The sequence below is a fragment of the Molossus molossus genome, unplaced genomic scaffold, assembly GCF_014108415.1.
Source record: "Molossus molossus isolate mMolMol1 unplaced genomic scaffold, mMolMol1.p scaffold_m16_p_3, whole genome shotgun sequence".
Classification (NCBI taxonomy): Eukaryota; Metazoa; Chordata; class Mammalia; order Chiroptera; family Molossidae; genus Molossus; species Molossus molossus.
In genome coordinates this window covers 98,894,559-98,915,191 of record NW_023425366.1, presented here as the reverse complement: position 1 = coordinate 98,915,191, position 20,633 = coordinate 98,894,559, and the positions used below count along the sequence as shown (strand labels likewise).

The following is a 20,633-nucleotide window of genomic DNA, read 5'->3' as shown; positions in this document are numbered from 1 at the left end:
AACCAACCAGGGCCGGGGACACACTGCAACCGAGGTACGTGCCCTTAGCGGGAACCGAACCCGGGTCTCTCAGGACCGCAGGCCGACGCTCTAACCGCTGAGCCAAACCGGCCAGGGCTTCTTTCCTCTTTTCTCACAGAAACCTTATGAAGTTTCCCCTCACGGAGTTTCAAGCTGCTTGACTTGCAAAGTACCTGGCCTGTTCTTTGTCCCACATTTTAAAATTCATGTTTCTCCTTAAAGTTGGAGACACTTCCTTAAAATACAAGCTCTCCACCAGTATTTCTTGCCGTGCTTATAGAAAGTCTAGAGTTGATGCCAAAAGAATGGGAAGGGAGTTGTCTCTTGAGACTTGTTCTTGGACCACTGAGTGACTGATGAGGCCAGGGCCTTTCTCTCTCTCTTGTTCACAGCTGAATCCCAGTCTCCAGAACAGTGACTGGCACAGAGCAAGCACTCAGTTAATAGTGGTTGAATGTATGAATGAAGGCACGCAAGACATCATTTAACCAATGCGCCAGGCCCTATTCTGAGTGCTAGGGCACACACGGGACTTGGGAATACCTAATGTTGGAGGGTGTGTTTGGCTTTCGCATCCGGATCTCATGTTTCAACACCCTGTGGAGCAGGAGTGCAATCGCTTTGTACAGATGAGTTAAATGAGACACAGAGAAACTAAGGGCTCATCAACGGAACAGAATTCCTATCTCTTGCCTCACTCTTTCACCATTATGGCTGCAGGCTCTTTCCATGGCATCACATTGCCTTTTGCTGCTCTGTTATACCACCAGGGACAATCTCAAGTGTCCCATTGTCTGAAGGTCATCTGTCCATTTCCCACCCAACCAAGCTAACCCTCACTTGGTACCACCATGTGCCAGGTTCTATGCTTGGCTCCAGGGGTAGGGGGGCATGTGGGCCGGTGAATGCAAAACTGGAGGAAGAACACGCCTCAGGGACTGCTCCTTCTATTAACAATGAAGGGGGTCAAGCATCTCCTCTGTTGCCGCTGGAGAAAAGAGTTTGGCGACTCCACTAAAAGTTAAACATAGCCTGGCCGGTTTGGCTCAGCAGTTAGAGCGTCGGCCCGTGGATCAATGAGTCGTGGGTTCTGGCCAAGGGCACATACCTCATTTGCGGTTCGTCCTTGGCCCTGGTTGGGGTCGTTCGTGCATGAGGCAACCACTCAATGTGTCCCTTTCACCTTGATGTTTCTCTCTCTCTCTCTCTCTCTCTCTCCCTCCCTCCCTCCCACTCTATCTGAACAACAAAAAAAAAATAGAAAAATGTCCTTGGGTGAGGATAAAAAATTAAAAAGAAAATTAAACATAGAATTACCATATGACCTAACAATTCCACTTAGTTGGATACCCAAGAGAACTGAAAACAGGGACTCAAACAGATACTTGTACACATATGTTCATAGCAGCATTACTCACAATAAACGAAAGGCAGAAACAACCCAAGTGTCCATGAACAGATGAATGGATAAGCAAAATGGGGTATATATACAACAGAATATTGTTCAGCTATATAAAAAAAAATGAAGTTCTGATACACGATTCAAAGCACATGAACTTTGAAAACATTAAGCTAAGTAAAATAAACCAGATACAAAAGAACAAATATTGTATAGTTCCACTCATGTGAAACATCTAGAATATGCAAATTCAGAAGCTACAGTACAATACCAGGGGACGGGGTGAGATGGGGATAGGAAGTGATTGCTTAACAAGTGAGTACTGAGTTTCTGTTTGAGCTGATGAAAAGTTCTGGAAACAGTGGTGATTATTGCACAACACTATGAATGTGATTAATGTCACTGAATTGTACACTTAAAAATAGTTAAAATGGAAATTTTTATATTATTTATTTTTCCACACTTTTTTTTAAAAGCACAAACACACATAAAATATGACAGCAATAGTATAAGAAATAGAACAGCAAGCCTAAAAGCCACGTAGACTATTCAGGTGGTACCTATACAATGGAAAAAGTTCTCATTGGGAGTGAGGGGAGCCAGATGTAAAAAAGCAAAAGCCCAAACAGAATAAATACAGAAAAATCAGTTTATAACTTCAGCACTGAGAAGAGCTACTTATACAAGATGTAAAATAATGACACCATAATTTTTTTCTGTGGCAGCACAGTCTTTGAACTGGGCAGCCTGGCAGGACCTAATAAAATTTCAAATACACATATCCTCTAACCCATGGGCATCTATCCCAGAGGAATCTTCACATGAGCCACACTTGAGGGCGTTCCCTGAAGCATTGTTCCTAAGAAAAAGTGAGAATAACTTAAATGTTGCCACAATCGCAGAAACTTGAAACAAACTAGGACACTTTAATTCTAAGGAATAACTTCCTAGATCACTCCAAAAGGATTTGCTAGCTGGATTACCAGCCTCTTCCTCATTTTCAAAGGATTCTGCAGGTGGAATAAACTTCTGCCCAACTCCACAACAGCTACATTGTGTTATGCCATTTGAAGAGCTGCCAGACTTGAGAGAAGGGCTTGGAATGTCCTATCCCAGCAGCTTAACTCTGAGGTAGGGAAAGTCAGGAAGGGGGCACCTAGGTAGGTGTATTGGTGTTCGTGCATGTAGTAAGGGGGCCAAGGGAGAGAAGGAGGCAGGGGGGGAAAAAAAAACTATAAAAATAGCAGAAGAGGAAGCTAAGTCCAGACTGTGTGAAGGTTAAAGGGGCCATACTGAATGCAGTAAAATTCTAACCACTGGGCAGTCATTTACGGGCAGAGACACATCAGATGATATCAATATGTCCTCAGAAGCTGCTTTAGGTAATTTAGGTCCTTTTGTCTCCTCCTACTTCTGGCCAGTCCCAGAGCTGAAACTATAGATCATTCATGGAGGATCCTGTGTTATGTCAAAGTAGGGCAGTCTTGCAAATGACTTCCCTGCAAATCCTGAAGTCTGCAAAAATGCTTGGCTTTGGTTTCACTGGATGTCCTTGTGTCCCGCACGTTGGTTCCCACCCCACTCTTTTCTTCCCATCTCAGGAGGGGGGGGGGGGTGTCCTGCATCTTCTGCACATCCATTGTTATATTTCTTCTTTTTAGTGTAATTTTTTTATTTTTTATTTTTTATATATTTTTATTGATTTTTAGAGGGGAAGAGAGAGGGAGAAAGAGATAGAAACATCGATGTGAGGGAGAACCATTGATCAGCTGCCTTCTGCACACTCCCCACTGGGGATCAAGCCCACAACCTGGGCATGTGCCCTGACCAGGAATCAAACCAGCAACCTCTTGGTGCCTGGGTCGATGCTCAACCACTGAGCCACACTGGCTGGGCTCCATTGTCATATTTCATCCTCACAATTACTGTAATTAGAAAGATAAGCTATGTGTCCAAGGTCACCCAACTAACAAGAATCAAGGCCAGGATCAGCATCAGAATGTAGGTCTGTTTATGTCTAAAAGTTATGCTCCTCCCATTAGCTGATGCAGCCAGTGAAGCTCTTATAGATTAACCACTCTATGCAAGAATCTCTGTTAAGTGCTTGAGGGGATGTAAAGTAAGTCAAGTCCGGATCTCAAGATAGTTTGTGTCCTGGTGAAGAATATAAGCTACAGTACATGGTAAAAGGACTACAACATCATACTTGATTTGTAAGAAAAGCATTACCAGAATGCTACAGAGGTCATGAGTGGGGAGAGAATATGTAGAGAAAGATCATGACAAAGAATGTTTGGGGAGGCCCTGGCTGGGTTGCTCAGTCGGCTGAAGCATTGTCCTGATATGCAAAGGTTGCGGGATCAATCCCTGGTCAGGGCACACACAAGAATCAACCAGTAATTGCATAAATTGGTGAAACAGCAACCCCTCCTTCCTTACTCTCTCTCAAATCAATTTCTAAAAAAATATTTTAAAAAAAGAATGTCTGGGCCATGTCCAGAAAATAGCAGAACCAACATGTGCTTTGTTGGTCTCCTTCTAACCCTCTCCTTTGTGCCCTACAGAATCCCTCAAACCATTACAAAACAACAACCACATCAATAACAAACCAATACCACCAAACCAACACAAAGAACTCCCCTATCCTCAGTCTCCTCAGCGCCCCCTCTCCATCTCCTTACATTATAGGTAATAGGGAGAGTACCAAGAAAAAAGACCAAGGACAAAGCATCAGAAAACCTTCCATCTAGGATGGGAGAAGTAGACACTGCAGGAAGCTGAGAAAGCACAAAGAGACAACAAGGGAAGAGAGTTGAGGACTGAGGACTGCCCTAAAAGGAGGAGTTGGCAGGGAGATCCCTGAGGATGAGAACTGGAGAGAAGGGGAGGAAAGGCACTAAAATTGCTGGTTAGGTTTGCAGTGCCACTTGCGGAGCAGCTGCCACAGAGTAACTCAAGCCTAAGTCAGACTGTGTGACACTGAGTGACTGGTGAGAGGGGGCAAGAGGGAGGCAGGGAGGTGGACTTCTCTTTGGAAAAAGTTGGTGATGATGGGCAGAGGATCACAGGAAGCTCTTAGGGGATGGAAAACCCAAGGAGGTGGTAGGGATGGAAAGATTTGCACATGCTTGTAGGCAGGAGGGATGAAATGGGTAGGAACTGCAACGGAAGAGAGATGGATGACTGAGTGAGGTCTCTGAGGTACAGATGGGCTCAAGGGAACAAGTGGGAAGGGGAGCCACCTCCAGGGAAGGGGAGGGGGAGTAGAGTCAACAATGTCATGGCACATGAAATCAGAAATGGAGCGCTGGATTTGGAGAGTCTCCAACTTTTCAATAAAGCAAAGTTATCTCCAGAGAGGAGGAAAAGAGAAGAAAAGATGAACCAAGAGAAAGTGGCATCCTGGAAGCTAAGTTGGGCAAGGGGTTTTTGGATAATAAGGGATGGATGGTGAGGAGGGGGAGGCTATAAGTATAGACTCTTCTTTCAAAAGTATAAAAGGAAACAACAGAGGGAGGCAGGATAGAACAAAGGGTTTTAAAGTTTGTGGGGGCACATTGACATATTTATTGAAAGACAGGACGGATGGGAGAGGAAATTACTAAAGACACAAGAGAGAATGGGGACAACAACAGAGCAACATCTCAGGGACACCAGCATGGAAAGCCAAGATTTCGGCAGCGTCCTGCAGCCTGGCCACGTTGGCCACCCAGGCTGAAGCTTCGTTCGTGCAATCGCCACCTTTCTCACGGGGACTGCTGCAGAGCCACACTGGCCCACCTGATAGTTGCATGCCTGTCGTTTTTGTATGTAGCTACAGGAAGTTACACTTATCCTAATTACATTCCGTAAACTGTCTTTATGACCATCTGTTCTGGTACAATGACCAAGAAAACATTAAACGTAGTCTGTCGTTTGCCAAGTTCCTTTTCGGTTCAGCTGTGCACAAGGTATGTGTGAAGAATGAGGTTGTGTGAAGAACAAGACATCGTCCTTGCTGTCAACATGCTTCTAGTGTAGTGGGGAGGCAAACACAATAAGTCATTTTAATATAGTTTCAACATCGTGGTAAGTGCTATGAAGGAAGTGGGGTCTTTCCCATTACCCCAAAATTAGCTAGTAGGACCCAAAGCTGAGGCCCAAGTAGTGATATGTGTTCCACGTTCTAGAGTAAGACAGCTCCACCCAGCTTCCTACAGCAGCCAGACCACTAAACTTCTCAATAATGCATTTAGGTTGTGTAAAACGCTAGGATTGCCCAGAGGAGGACCACTTTACCCAGCCTGGGCCTCGGTCAATGATGCGTGAGCTGAGATTTGGAAGATGAGCAATAGGGGGCCCAAAGAAGTAAGTGTGTCTTGGAAGTGGGGTAGTTGTTGACATAAAGTCCAAGGCAAGGAGTGAGTCTAGAGAGCTAGGCCATCAAGGGTCATGGAGGAGAGAGCCTTGTATGACAAGACTATCCTGAAGGTCTTTGACTTGAATGGAATGGGGAAGCTTTTCCAAATTATAGGTGCTCCCTCACCAACCAGGGGGTTCCTTGCACACCGCTCTTCTACAGCAGCCAATACAACGAATGGAACAGGTAGATGGTCAGTGAAAGGTGTTGGGCAGGAGACATGAGCAGGTCTGAGTTTTGGATGCACCCATCGGCAGCTTGCGGAGGACAGCTTCCCGGCATGAAACGATGAGGCCTGACCCTGAGCAGTGAAGGAAGGAAAGAGAGGAGAGAGCAGAGCCAGGACATATCTAGGAGGTAAAACCCAGCAGGACGTGGTAATGAATGGGGTGAGAGTACAGCACTGGTAGGCCAGGTTGACTTCTAGTTTTCTGACTCAGAAAATCAATGGTCCTAACAAGGCAAGAGGGGCTGGGATCCTGGCCATGTTGGCTTCAGACAGGAGGAGAGACACCTTCCATTTTAACAGGTGGGAGGTGGAATGAATGGGGTTGAGTTCAAATAAATTTAGAGGTTCTGTGGCGGGAAGCAGGGAGCACTTGCACCTGGTGACTTCGGTTTTCTGTGAAGCAGAAGACAAGCGAGCAAGGAGGGATAGAGTTGGAGCTCTGAGGAGCAGAAAGGTCTGAAATGGTCACTGTTGAGAAAGGGGTGAGAGCACAAATGAGGGTCACCAGGCAATGTTGGAGGCCCAGGTGAATGTGGAAGTGGTTGCCTTTTGACTTTTTTATAGTATCTTTTCTTATACTAAAGCTTTTCATTTTTATGTAGCCAAATCGATCAACTTTTCCTTTATAGCTTCTAGGCTTCATGGCATGCTTTAAACAGCCCTCCCCTATTTGGAAGTTTAAAACAAATAAACAACAAAATGAGGCAGGGCCATATGTGCTGATATAAACAATATCCAAGATATATATTAAGCGAAATGGGACAGCGAGTCCACATCGACTATTTGCTTTCAGACACACAGACTGGTCAGGAGGATGGAACAAAGACTGTAAAGGGGCTGCCTCTGGTTGGAGTGGGTGTTACGGATGTCACAGGGCAAGGGATCAGAGGACGTGAGCAAGATGGACTCAAGGCAAGGACCCCACTGGCCCATGGGAGAAGCAGACATGTTTCAGACACAGAGCAATTCCTGACCCCAAGGACAGAGATCACCTGGGATCAGAGAGTACATAGTACATAGGATACACCATATTTTGTACTAAGGTTTGAATGAACCTAGTTTGTATTAAGGTACAAAAAGGTTAAGTAGCATTCACAAGGGCACACAGCTAACACGGTGTTGCCTTCTGTTCTAGGGCCTAATTAACCTTCACCAGTGTGCTGTGCCACTTCCCACAGCATCACACTAAGTGGAGAAGGTAGGACACAAAGCTGTTTATAATATGAGCACAATTTTGTAAATATAAAGATAAATATGTGTGTATGCGTGTGTGTGGATGTGTGTGTATTCATATTCATATTCATAAGCAGTATATTTTTAGGAAGACACCAGAAAGAAATACACTAAACTGTTAACAGTAGTTATCTGAGTGGGATTTTTTAAATGTTTTCCCAGATTTTCTACAATCAACATTTATATTAACAGGAAAAAAAAAATGTTATTTAAAATAGTCACTGAATGGGCAAGCATCAAAAGCATTTTGCAAAAATAGATTTTCTGGAAAAAGATACCTTGGCAACATACTCTGAGAATTTGAATAAACAAACAAAAAAAAGTACTCTGCTTGATTCATGGGGTAATAGTGGAAAGAACGTGAGATTTAGAAAACCTGGATTCAGGCTACTTCGAAAAGTGTTAACTCCCTAAGCCTCCAAGTCCTTATATAAAACAAATGTGAAAATAATAAAACTTGCTTCACACGGTTACTATAGAGACCAAGTGAGAAAACGAAGATAAAAAAAAATCTGTCAATTAACCACGTAAATTTAATATTATTATTAATTCTACCTTTTACTCTTTTATTAATGCATTGGCATATATCCAATTCAAAATTAAATTGTGACTAAAATTCAATGCCAATTCATAACTAGTCAGTCACTTTGATTTCATAAAACAAACATCCATTAAAATCAGGCTATGGTTTGTATTATTTAACCATAATAATAGAATAAATACCTCAAGTGTCCTCATATTCCAACTCAAAAATCATTGTCGTGTACAATTTGAGAGGACTGCTTCCCTGACCAGCAGCCCCTGCCCACCCCCAGGGCCCCATGATCTTCTTGGAAGCCAAGGCCATGTTCTCTGCTTGCCCACAGCTATTTGAAGCTTCCAGTCATCCTCTGCTCACAATGCTTCATAATTCTTTCTGTACCAAACCAAAACACAGATCTAATTTTCTAAAATGCCTACTCCCATAACCCACAGCCCTTCTTCCTTCTTGCCTCAATGTGGGAGGTGTCCCTCTTCCTGTTGAGGCCAGACTCTTCAATGGAGTCCTGTCCTGGGCCTTCCCCCCTTTTAAAGCCATCACCCCCTTGGGCCTTAGTCATCAGCTGTTCCTAGATTAGACTGCAACAATCTCCCAATCTCCACTCTTGCCCACCTATACTCCATCTCTATATGCAGCCAGAATAATCTTTTTTTTTTTAAGTTGAGATATAATTCAGATACCACAGAACTCACCATTTTACATTCCATCAGCAAAGCATGAGTTTCGATTTCCTTAATGGGAATGTTAGGCCCAAGGGGATGATGGTGTTAAAACACCTATGCTTCCTTTTAAGAGTTTTGTAAGTTTAGCTCTGACATTCAAGACTTTGATCCCCTTGGAATTCATTTTTGTACATTGTATGAGGTAGGGAATCCAACTTCATCTTTTGCATACGGGTATCTAGTTGTCCCAGCACTGTTTGTTGAAGTCTATTCTTTGCCCATTAAATGGTCTGGGTGCTCTTGTCGAAAATGAACTGACCATAGATATATATAGGTTTCTTTCTGGACACTCAATCTTATTCCAGATCTATATTTCTATCCTTATGCCAGTACCACGCTATCCTGATTACTGTAGATGTGTAGTAAGCTTTGAAAACTTACCTTCACAGACTGTCTTCATTTTACAAACTCCTCAACAACAATCTCCATTTGCAAAATCCAAAGAACACATTTTTTTTTTTAGTTCCCATCTAACTAGAGTTTGTGCTTTTAGTAGTGTTTTCCACAGCTCATACTCTGACCTGCATGAAATTCTTCCCTTGTTCTCCATGGCACCAAGCTTTTCTGGTTTTCCTTTTCATTTTGCTTCCTTGACTGGCTTCTTCTCAACCTATGCGTTAAAAGTTGGAATCTGCAGGGGAAATGAAGACCTACTCCTTGGCCCTCTGCACGCTCTCCTTCGGTTGTCTCCTCCTCCCTCATGCCTCCAATTCCACCCAGATGCCAACATAATTTCCATCTCTCTGACCTCAAGATCTGTTTAGCAATATTCACAGTGACCTCAGACTTAACATGTCCCAAATCCACCCCGAACATTCCTGCAAATCTGACAACACCATCATGCTTTCAGTTGTGGCCAACGCCAAAATCCTGAGAATAATCCTTGACTATGCTCCCTCTCAATATAACCAATGGCCAAGTCCTGGCAACTCAGTCTTTTATTTTATTTTATTTTAATCCTCACCCAAGGATATTTTTTCCCATTTATCTTCAGAAGGGGGGGGTGGGGAGAAGCATCGATGTGAGAAAGACATATCAACTGGTTGCCTCCCACATGACCCCGACCAGGGCCGGGGACCAAACTGCAACTGAGGTATGTGCCCTTGACTGGAATCAAACCCGCTACTCTGGTCCACAGGCTGATGCTCTAACCACTGAACAACCAGCCAGGGCACATCTTTTAGATGTCCCACCCACTTCTCTCCTGTCTCTGTGGTCATTATCCTCACTGACTCCTTGCCCCCCTCATCCTCACCTTCACAATGAGGCCTCCTTTAATCCATCCTAGTGCCTCATTAAAATATTTATGGGGTCACAACTATATGCCAGAAGGATCTTTAAAAAGTATATATACAATCATGACATTCCTCTGCCTCAAATCCTTTGAAAGTTTTCCATTGTCCTTAGTATAAAACATAACTCTCAACAGGGCCTCAGAGCCCTGTGCATCTGCCCTGTCTCTTCAGTACCACCTAAGGCCCTATTCCCTCCTTGTCTACAGAGGGCATTCTACACCATTCCTGGAATGAGTAGCAGCTTTTCCAGCTGCTGGTCTTTGCAGCCTCTACCTGGAGTGTTCTTCTTGACCTCTTCTTCCAGTGAATTCCTGCTCTTCCTTAAGATCTTGACTTGAACTTCCCTTCCTACTGTCCCCAGACCAGGGTGGCTCTCCTATTCTTCATGCCACAGTACCTGCTCTTCTTTATGGCCAAATTATGCCTATCATCACGTGTTGAACATCCATCCATCTCCCAGACTCATGAAGGTGGCACCTGGTCGTGTCTTGTCCTCCCATCATATATGTCAACAATGGAGAGTGATTAATAATCCCTGTTAAATAAATAACTTTATTTATTTATTTATTTATTTATTTATTTATTTTATCCTCACCCAAGGACATTTTTCCATTTTTTACTCAGATAGAGCGGGACTAACTTTAAAGACTTAAAAGTGATTTTTCTTGGCTAACACCTTCATTTTACACAGACACACACACACACACACACACACACACACACACACACCAGCAACTGTAGCCCAGAGGAAATTAATATTCCAACTTCCCAGAAGACCAGTTTTGGTTGTTATGCAGGATTTTGATCTTGGAATGCTTACAGAGGCATTAATAGATAGACATGGCCATGGAGACACATACTCACTCCAAAATACACCTGCTACATAACTCATAAATAGGAGCAAACTATTCTGACCATGTCCCCACCCCCTCCTTGATAATGTGTCCCCAGATTGCTGCCCTAGAGGAATTTTGCTATTAATCCATTCCCGCTCTGCTGGTCAGCCAAGGGCATGGTACGACGGCATGGGACATTCTATTCAAGGACTTACGGAGTGAGGCTAGAGGTTAGCTCCAAGAGGCAAACATCAATATTCATCATTCACTTGAGATTTATGAAGGACCTGGGAGGTGCTGAGGCCCTGGACTGGGGCACTGCAGAGGATCCAAGCCTGAACCCAATGGGGTTGTTTGACCAAATGAGCTGTAAAGGTCCCTTTTGACCCCCAAAGGCTATTCCTGGGCAGTTCCTGGGCAGGGGCTTATCTGAGAAAAAGAGTTAGGAAGATGTTGGTTGCTGCAAACATGCTGGAGGAGGGGTGGCCTGCCAGGAAGCAAAGGCTCGTGGGGCAGATGCACACACAGGACAGCAGAGTGTGTGGGTGCACGCACGTCAGGGGAGCCAGAGGGGAGGAGGAAAACCAGCCAGGAGGAAGAAATGATACCACTGGGAGCCTCTATTTTTCTAGTATGAAGGAGAGCGACACCTCCAGGCTCTGAGTCTCTGGAAATGCTGCTCGTGGAGGTCCTAAGGTCATGGGCATCTGAGCACCACCCCCCTGCCCCGTTCTTACCACCTGGTGTTGTGGAAAAAAGAGCACCTGCTCCCCATTTGTTAGAAGGTCTGTTTTGGTCTCTGAAGTTCATCAAGGAGGAAATAAAAACAAATGAACATTTGTACAGCACTTGACAATTTATAAAACATTTTTACGTGTATTACTCAATAATGGGGGCAGTGTAGTTAGGTAAAATTGCAGTTCTGAAGCCAACCAGTTATGTGAATTTAAACAATTATATACTTCTCTGAGCTTCAGTTTCCTCATCCCCAAGTTAGGGTTAGTGATAGCCTCTAACTGGCTCATGGGTTGGTGATTAAATGTGGTTAAATTTAGCACAATATCTGACACCAGGATACACTCTATACAGTTGCTGATTATTATTATTGTTTAGCCTTCATAACAACTTTGCAAATAGGTACTATCCCTATATTTTACTTGAGGAAATGAGGCACAGAGGTTAAGTGACTCACTGGGAGTCTCACAGCTATGTGCTGCAATGCTGCTCCTTCCAGAGACCACAACGACATCACTGCTACAAGGTTCCAAACAGACTTACAGGTATCTGAGTGCAGGGCAGAGCTAAAGGTGAAAGACCACAGGCCACATGTTTCCAGGGGCCACCAGACAACAGGCCAAAAGTTGACTTCCCAATATTGGCTATGCCCTCCCAGTAGGGGTGCGGCCTGGGGGTCTCCTCCATTCCTCCCACACAGGGGAGAGACAGAGCTAACCCTTAGTGTGTACAGGACAGAATAGCCATAAGTGCCCTAGTCCCTTAAGCCAGGACTCGTCTCTGGGCAGGCTGGGACCCGAGATGCACACATAGATGGGGCTCTGAACTGAGCTTGGAGAGCAGAGAGCTGAGCTAGCTGGCTTTGTGTTTCAGGTTCTGCACTACTGGAGTGACAAACTCCAGCTTCCCTTAGCTCTGCTCCTCCCAGACTGCTGCTCTCCTTCCCTTTACGCATGATTTCTCCTAGAATTTTCCTCTACCATCTGCTCTGAATTCTTGTGTCTACTTGCAACCTTCTCTACCTGCCCAAGTTCCTTGCTCGGTTACTGTAGCTCACTGCCCAGTTCAAAGTCCTCCTCCCAGGAGTTGGCGCTTCCCCCTCAGCTCTGTTCTTCTACACCCTGTCTGTCTCAGTTCTCCGCTCCCCCAGCCTCATCATGAGCCCCTTTGCATCTACACACCCTTCAAATGTGGGTGCTCCCCAGAGACCTGTTCTTGGTCTACTGGTCACCCCTCAAATCTTCATTCCCACCAATCAACTCTTCTCTTTGCTCCAAGCCTATTTTTCTTTCTCTTTTCCTTTCATTTCAATCACACAAAAAAGTAAATAAAATTACAATGACATCAATGTACTTATTACCCAGCATTATCGAATTTTAAACTTTGGTAGAGCTGAAACCCCCCGAACATTCTTCTCCAACTCCATTCTGTTTCCTCATTCTCAAAATGTTCCCACTCTCCTGAACTTGGTCTTTATTATTCTGTACATTTTTATAATATTTACTCATATGTGCACATCCAAACCAATATGAGGTGTCTTCATGTTTTCAAACTGTGTAGCGCCATTCCTGCTACTTGCTCTTTTTTCCTTACATCCTAAGCAGAAGCTGAACTCCCACTTGCTTTTTTATTGTGTCCAACATTTATAGTTTTTCAGAGCTATCCACGTTAACAGGATGGAAAACACTGATTAGTGTCCCATTGTACCAATTTATTTGGCCATCTTCATGTAGGTAGACACTTAGGTTGTTTCCAACTTTTTACCATTACAAACAGATTATTCAGTGCTTCAGCAAATAATCTAGTTTACATGTCTTTGTGCACATATGCTTAGAAGTGAAATTGCTGGACTGAGGGTATGCACATTTTAAACTATTTCCAAACAAATCTCCATAGTAGTGAAAACCACATTCTCGGCCCCAGGAAGGAATGCCCCCAAGCAGCTCCATCTACTTGCCAGCATTTGTGTTCTCCGACTTTTAGATATTTGCCAAATAGTCTTTTACAGGTTTGTTGGTGATTCACATTTTCTATTCTGTGGAATGCCAATTCATGTGTTTGCCCACTTATCCACGGGGTTACCTGTCTCCTTCAGTATAGATTTGTACTAGTTCCTTATTTATTCTTACTCTTTCTTTGTCAGTTTTCTGCATTACAAATATCTGCTTCAACCCGTGGAGAGTCTTTTTATTTATAGTGGCATCTTTTGTCGACAACATTGATAATTTTATTAATATTTTCCTATATTTTCATGCTTTTGGTGTCATATTTAAGACTTTTGTCCCTACTCTAAGATCATAAAGGTATTCTCTCACATTTTCCTCTAAAAGTTTTAAAGTTTTGGTCTTCACAATTAGGTCTTTAATAAACTTGGAATTTACTTTTAGTTAAGTAAGGTATAAAGTAAGATTCTAATTTTATTTTACTTTTTCCCTATGGGAAACCAGTTGCTTTAGCATCATTTTCTGAAGAATCCATCTTAGTTTGGGTTCCCACAGAAGCAGGCTCCAGATATAAGAATTCAAGAGCAGATTGTTTATTTGGAAGGGGTCTCTGGCAGCCCTGGAAGGGGGTCAGGAAGGTGAGATTGAAAATTCTTTTACTATCCCATAAGTACTTCTATGCATCTGAAAGGATATTTGTTCTCTTTATCTAGCATTTCTTTTTAATTTTTAAATTACAGTTGTTATATCATATTCTATTAGTTTCAGGTGTAAAACCCCATGAGTAGATACTTATTTAATGACCATCTCAATAAATCTAGTACTGATTTGACACCATACATAGTTATGCCAATATTATTGACTATATTCCCCATGCTGTAGCCACATCCCATGACTATTCCATAACTACTAATTTGTACTTCTAAATCCCTAAATCCCTTCACCTTTTCCACCCATCCTCCCCACCCCTCTCCCATCTGGAAACTATCAAAATGTTCTCTGTATCTATGAGTCTGTTCTGCTTGTTTATTTTGTTTTTTAGAGTCCACATATAAGTGAAATCATCTGGCATTTGTCTTCCTCTGTTTGACTTATTTCACTCAGCACAATATCCTCTAGGGCCATCTGTGTTATTGCAGATGGCAAGATTTCATTCTTTTTATGGCTGACTCATACTACATTATATGTATGTACCACTTTTCCTTTATTCATTCATCTATTGATAGACATTTAGGTTGCTTCCATATCTTGGCTATTGTAAATAATGCTGCAATAATCATACAAATATATGTCTTTCTTTGATTTAGTGTTTTGGGTTTCTTTGGATAAATATCCAAAAGTGAAGTTGCTGGATCCTTCTTTGCCTCTTTGTTTTAAAATCTATTTTGTCTGTATAAGTATTGCTACCCCGCTTTTTTGTTTTATTTGTTTCCATTTTCATAAACTATCTTTTTCATCCCTTTATTTTCAGTCTGCGTGTCTTTGGATTTGAAGTGAGTCTCTTATAAATAGCATATGTAAGGGTCTTATTTTGTTATCCACTCAGTCACCATATGTCTTTTGATTGGAGAATTTAATCTACTAGCATTTAAAGTAAACATTGATAGATATGTACTTACTGCCATTTTATTATTCATATATATATATATATATTTTTTTTTTTCCTTTATTGATTCTAGAGAGAAAGGAAGGGAGAGGGAGAGAGAGAAGAGATAGAAACATTGATGAGAGAGAACATGGATTGGCTGCCTCCTGCATGCCCCCTACTGGGGATTTGGCCCACAACCTGGGCATGTGCCCTGACGGGGAGTCAAACCAGCAACCACTTGGTGCATGAGTTGATGCTCAACCATTGAGCCACACTGGCTGGGCTATTATTCATACATACTTTTTTTAAATTCTCACCAGAGGACATTTTTGCATTACCTTCAGATAGAGCAGGAGGGAGAGAGGGAAGAAGAGAGAGAGAAACATCAATGCAAGAGAAACACATCAACTGGCTGCCACCCACACAACCCCAACTAGGGCTGGGGACAAACAGCAGCTGAGGTTCATGCCCTTAGCGGGAACCAAACCCGAGTCTCTCTGGTCCGCAGGCCAACGCTCCAACCACTGAGCCAAACCGGCCAGGGCTATTCATACTTTTAATCTCTTTTATTCTTCTCCTTAAAGAAGACCCTGTAACATTTCTTGTAACATTGGTTGGTGGTGATGAACTCCTTTAGCTTTTTCTTGTCTGGGAAGCTCTTTATCTGTCCTTCGATTTGAAATAATAGCTTTGCTGGGTAATCTTGATTGTAAGTTCTTGCTTTTCATCACTTTGAATGTTTCATGCCAATCTCTTCTAACCTGCAAAATTTCTGTTGAGAAATCCACTGACAGTCTTATGAGAGCTCCCTTATAGGTAACTAACTGCTTTTCTCTTGCTGCTTTTAAGGTTCTCTCTTTGTCGTTACCCTTTGGCATTTTAATTATGATATGTCTTGGTGTGGGCCTCTTTGGGTTCATTTTGTTTGGAACTCTCTGCACTTCCTGGACTTGTATGTCTATTTCCTTCACCAGGTTAGAGAAGTTTTCCATCATTTTTTCAAATAGGTTTTCAATTTACTACTGTCTCTACTCTGTCCGGCAACCCCATGATGCAAATGTTGGTATACTTGAAGTTGTCCCAGAGGATCCTTACACTATTCTCTTTTTGGGGGACTCTTTTTTCTTTTTGCTATTCTGTTTGAGTATTTTCTGCTTCCTTACATTACAAATCACTTATTTAATTCTATGCTTCATTTACTCTTCTGTTGACTCCCTGTAATTTATTCTTCATTTCAGCCAGTGTATTCTTCATTTCTGATTGGTTCTTTTTTTTTTCCTCCTCACCTGAGGACATTTTCTTGCATTTATCTTCAGATAGAGCAGGAGGGAGAGAGGGGGGGAGAGAGAGAAAGGAACATCGATGCGAGAGACACAATGACTGGCTGCCACCCACACAACCCCAACCAGAGCTGGGGACAAACTGCAACCAAGGTACATGCCCTTAGCGGGAACCGAACCCAGAACTCTCTGGTCCACAGGCCAACGCTCTAACCACTGAGCAAAGCTGACCAGGGTCTTTTATTTTTTTATGGTTCCATGTACTTTTTTTTTTTTAATCCTCACCCAAGGATACTTTTTCATTGACTTTCATATAGAGTGGGATGGGGGGAGGGAGGGAGGTGGAGAAAGAAGGTGGGGGGAAGAGAGAAACCTGGATGCAAAAGAGACTCATTGATTGGTTGCCTTCTGCATGACCCCAACCAGGGTCAGGATCAAACTGCAACTGAGGTACATGCCCTTGACCAGAATGAAATTTGTGATTCTTTGGTCCACGGGCCAACATTCTAACCACTGAGCAAAATTGACCAGGGCGCCATGTTCTTTTTTATGCTGTTGAAGTTCTCACTAAGTTCCCTGAGCATCCTTACAACCATTGTTTTAAACTCTGTATCTGGTTGTTTGCTTGACTCCACTTCATTTAGTTCTTTTTCTGTCGATTTCTCCTGTTCTTTCATTTGGATCTATTTCTTTGTCTTTTCATTTTGTGTGGCTTCCCTGTATTTGTTTCTACGTATTAGGTAGAGCTGCTACATTTCCCAGGCGTCTTATAGGGCCCAGTGACACAGCCTCCCCAGTCACCTGAACTGGGTGCTCCAGGTGTGATGCCTGTGTGGGCTGTATGCACTGTTCTGTTGTAGTTGCTTCTTGATTGCTGTTGGCATGTCACTGGGAGGCTGCAAGGACCAGCTGAGACTATAGCAGGGGAGCTGCTGTAAGGAGTCAACCCCACAGAGCAAGACTTGCTTCAGTAGGGCTCTGGTGCCTGCTGAGTCCATCCCTTGAGTGTGTCACTTGTAGAGGTGTTGAGTTGTAATCCAGCAAGGTCTTAAGCTGTCCCCTGGGTGCCCTGGCTCTGGGGCCTCCTGGTAGGTGCTAGGTCAGTTACCACCTGTGCCCTGCCTGGGGCCACCTGGCATGAGCTACAGAGCGATCTGCAAATGGTTGCTACTTGTGCCCTCAGCTGTAAAACTTCTTCAAGGCATTGCTCTTGAGTTACCTTCTCTGTGAGTTATCCTCCCCACCTAGAAAGGGTCCTTCACTTCCTTCCTAGTGCCACCTCAGCTAGTACTCTCACTCTGGTTGTTGATGAGTCTCTCTCCGCTGTGAAACTGGGGACAAAGCTGGGGTCTTCCCTGCATTCTGGACTCCACATGGTATCTGCCCACACTGCTGGTGCCTCACTGTGTGTGCTACAATCCTGGGAGATGGTGTGTGTAAACCCACCAGAATTGCCTTCCCTCGGGCACAGCATGTGCTCACAGAACTTTCTGTCATTGGAAAGTGAGACCCCACCACCACCACCACCACACAAACAGAAGGCTCTTAGCCCCATAATGAGTGGCCAAGGCCAAGAGGACCTAGGGAATGATTAGCCCACCATGCTGCATCTGCAGGAGTGGGGACGCAGGGGCTCTTGGCAGAGACCCTTGAGGAGTGAGTGAGTGGCTGGAAGGTGGCCAAGTACAGCCCGCATGAGAAGGAACTGGGTTAAGGGGAGAATTACTTGGCCACCCCTCCGCGTGAGAGCACCCAGGACACACCTGTCAGGCCCTCCAACGCAAATCCTCTGTGTGGTTCTCCCAGGCCTGGCCCTGTGCCCACTGCCAGCAGCTGCCACCCTCCCTCACTTGGCAGCCTTTGGTCCTCTCCTGAGGACAGCTGCAACACACTAATGGGTGGACAGTGGTTCATCACAGGCCTCACAGCTCTGCTTCCTAACAATACCTTCAAATTGCTGGAATCTCCCCAGGAGTCAGCAGCAGAGAGTGGCCCCATGGCATCTGGTTGTCCCTGATCTGAGTTACAAGCAAACAACTAGTGCTTCCAGCTGACCAGTTGAGCAGGGACTTTCTTCAAGACCCCCTCCATTCTCTCTGAGGTCTCCTGATTCAGCTCAACACTGTGGCCCATGCCCAGGACCCTTGTCGCCCCTCTGCAGAGCCTTCTGGGCAGCCTACAGGCAAACCAGACAGCAAGACAATAAACCAAACAAGCAGAGTAAATGCCTAAAGAAGAACACAAAGCACACTTTTATTTTTGCCAACTCACTGTAGAAAATTATATGTATAAAATAAAATTTGTGGCTGTGCCTGAGCACTTGACGGCAGTTTCCTTGTAGTAAAGTCAGTGATTTCATCTGTTTCCACAAGGAACCCTTGTCACAAACCATGAGGACAAATAGAGAGTGAGGGCTGTTAATAAAATGAGCACTCAGGGATCCTGGGCATGGCTATCAGCAGAGAGATGCCGGATGAGTGACTTGTGATAGGTGCATGGAGAGTGCCACCAAGAAATTTGAAGACAGCATCATCCTTTGCTATACACACGATGGATTTTATTTGATCTTGAATGTGAACTCCCTAGGGTGAGAGGGTCTTTGAACTTTGTCTTTGGTCCCTGGTGCAAAATGGACACTTAAGTGCTTGAGAATAAATTCCGTACATTTTGCATTTCTCAGCATGCTCAGAGTCAGATGTCTCAGTCTTGATAAAGGCAGAAACCTTTACTAAATAATCTGATGGGGGAGCAAGAGTCCAGCAGAAGCTGTTGCCTCCACTTTTAGATCATCCTCCCCACCAGGTGATGAAGTCATGGGAAAACTGCCCTAGCTGTGGCAGGTCAGACAATTGTACAGCAGCTAAGGAGAGCATATCTTTTTGATTATTAAAATGTTACCATTTAAAAAACAACCAAGTAGTTAGACCATATTCACGATAAACTTTTTAACATCGTTTCCCACCAAAGTTTAATAACTTCACATTATTAAAAATGATATAAATATAATTTTACATGATTGCATAATATTCCATCCTGTGGATGTATTCATTCATTTAACAACCATTTATTTTATTCCTACTATGTACTAGGCAATTTTCAAGCACTGGGTATATCAGAAATTACAAATACACCTTCTGTTGAATGTTTAGGTTGTTCATAATTTCTCACTATTAAACTAACACCATAATAAACATCTTTATATATAAGAATGCTTTGTGTATTTCAAGTTATTTTCTTAGGAGAGATTCTTAGAAGTTGAATTACTGGGCCAAACAGTAACAATATTTTTAAGATTCCTGACATGTACCAAATGCCTTCCCAAAAGTTACACCAGTTTGTACTTTCTTTTTATTTATTTATTTCTTTATTTTTCTTATATATTTTTTTGGTACGTGCCCCTAGCAGGAACCAAACCCGGGACTCTCTGGTCCGTAGGCCAACACTCCAACCACTGAGCCAAACCAGCCAGTGCTGTACTTTCTTTATCAGAAGAGTGCCTATTGGCACATCCTGACATTATTCAGTTTTGTCACTAGAAAAAAATGTATAAATATCTTATTAGATTAATTTGCATTTTTACTTACTAGTTTTTCTTATTATTTATGAAAATTTTCTTCCTTTGTGAGGCGTCTATTCATATCCAGTTGTTTATTGCAGTCTGTGCTTACTTAGAGATTTGTATAAGTTCTCTAAATAGAGTAAGATATACTCTATCACTTTTTGAAACATTATCTCTTTTTTACATAATGTCCATGATTTTTATCCTTTTGTTCATTTTAATTTTTTAATAAAGGTAATAAAAATCATACATAAATATAGTTTAAAAAGCAAATGGTAACACTACCAAGAAAGTGAAAAGATAACCAATAAAATGGGAGAAAACATTTGTTAATTATATATTTGATTAGAGTCTAGTATCCAGAATACATAAAGAACTCTTACAACTCAGCAACACAAAGAAAAGCAATCCAATTAAACAATAGGAAGGACACAAATAAACATTTATCTAAAGAAAACATACAATGGCTGCCCTGGCTGGTTTGGCTCAGCAGTTAGAACGTCGGCCCGTGGACCAAAGAGTTGCGGGTTTGATTCTGGTCAAGGGCAGGTACTTCAGTTCTGCCTGAAGTACCTGTTCTGGTCAGGCAGAAGGCAACCAGTCGATCTCTCTCTCTCTCTCTCTCTCTCTCTCTCTACACCCCCCTTCCTCCCACTCTATCTGATGATAAAAAAAATATACTCAGGAGAGAATTAAAAAAAAAAAAAGAAAATATACAATGGCTAATAAGCACACGAAAAGATAGTCAACATCATTAGTTATTAGCGAAATGCAAATCAAAAGTGATGAGATACCACTTCATACCCACTAGAATTATATATATATATATTTTGTTTGTTTGTTTGTTTAATGA

The 20,633-nt window shown here is 42.9% G+C and overlaps 1 protein-coding gene across 1 annotated transcript in view; it reads right to left on the bottom strand.

Annotated features, from left to right (window-relative positions):
* HIP1 (huntingtin interacting protein 1) overlaps window positions 1-20,633 on the bottom strand; it is a 147,443-nt gene that overhangs the window by 94,552 nt on the left and 32,258 nt on the right. The window lies entirely within an intron of this gene.